Source organism: Suricata suricatta, chromosome 1 (assembly GCF_006229205.1).
Source record: "Suricata suricatta isolate VVHF042 chromosome 1, meerkat_22Aug2017_6uvM2_HiC, whole genome shotgun sequence".
NCBI classification, from domain to species: domain Eukaryota; kingdom Metazoa; phylum Chordata; class Mammalia; order Carnivora; family Herpestidae; genus Suricata; species Suricata suricatta.
In genome coordinates, this window is record NC_043700.1 from 188,937,852 (window position 1) to 188,939,403 (window position 1,552).

A 1,552-nucleotide genomic window follows, 5' to 3' on the forward strand; every position below is an offset into this window, starting at 1 on the left:
AACTCAGCCACCCAGGCACCCCTCTGAATTATTTTGACTATGCACTGGGGAAGGAGATGTTCTCTTTCATTGTCTTATGGTATGGTTTCGGATGGTCATTCTCAAAGTGCGGCCCCAGGGACGCCAGCATCAGGGTCATGGGTGAAGTGTCGGAATCTCTGGGCGGGGCCCACAACCTGCTCCCACAAGCCTCTAGGGCGAGCACAGCTCACTCAAGGTTGAGAACCTCTGGCTCAGGGAACCGCCTGGAATAAGGAAGCAGGAGAGCTCAGATCCGGGCTCTGTCCCTCCCTGGCTGGGTGACCTTATTCAAATCACTCACTCTCCCAGCCTGGGAGAGGGCAGTGCTGGAACCCAGGGTCCCAGAGCCCCGTGTGGCTCTGCTGTGTGTGTCACACTTCCTCTGGCCCGCCGGGAAGGCAGCATGCTGTGGGGGGTCCCTGGGCGCTACGCCACCGGTGTGGGTGCCATCCACTCGGTGGGGGCCGTGACGCCCTGCCCAGGCCCCTGCCCTGCCTGCTCGCTGCCACCCAGCCTGCAAGTCGCCAGCCAAGAACAAAGCCATAGAGCTGCCAGTTGGCCTTGTGGGTGAGCTGGCCCAGCGCCAGCTCCTGCTAATTGCTAATTTGCACTGAAACAGCAAACAAAACCCCTCAAGTGAATGCCCTGGCTATTTGTCTGATTCTTTCGTTACCACCCGGGGGCAGCCCCCAAATCTGGAGCCATTCACCCCAGGATGGCAGGAGCCCAGGGGCGCTCAGGCAGCCCTGGGCAAAGCCAGCCTCTCCCTGCTGGGAAGCCCTGGGAAGGGGGAGGGCTTTGCTCCCACCTCTGTGCGTCACCGCCAGGAAAAGAATAGGATTCCTCTCTCGTGGGCGCAGAGCTTTCGAGGGAAGTGGAAAGAGCCAGGCCTCGCCTTACACTGTCCTGTAACCTCAAGCCCCGGACAAGTCCTTGAGCCACGGAGACTCCCCGCCCCATCAGTACGTGGGGACCCCCTTCCTGCCTCTGAAGCACCTGAGACCCAGGTGGGATTTCCTCAGCCCCCCGCCCCCCCAAGCTCCGAATCTCCCCTGGGAATCTGTGAATCACTGGCTTTACCCTAGTGGCTTCAGGCCTGCGTCCCCTCCTCCGGGACCCCGCCCCTCCCTCCGCATCAGGGGGCGCACACAGCCCAGGTCACCGGGTCACCAGGAAGAAAGAAGACCGTTGACGGTTTTGTGACACTGACAGCAACCTGCGGAGTGGGGTGACGGGTGCACCCCCCCCCCGGCGGGACCCCCCCAGGGGCTCTGAATCCAGGGCGCCGACTTCCCCTGGTGCGCCCCTGACCCTGAGCCCCCAGCCCCCTGGGCAAGCGTGGCCGACTTCCTCAGAACTCGGTTCCAGGAGAAGGAACTTGTCCACCCCTTCCTCCAAGTCCTCGTGACAACGGACCCTGCCCTCCGGGAGCTTGCGTGTCAGCGGGAGGACAAGGGGACGCCCAGAAACAGTCGGTCCAGAGCCGGCGACCTCGGATTTGCAAGGACTTCCATGGTTCATGTTGCTTCAC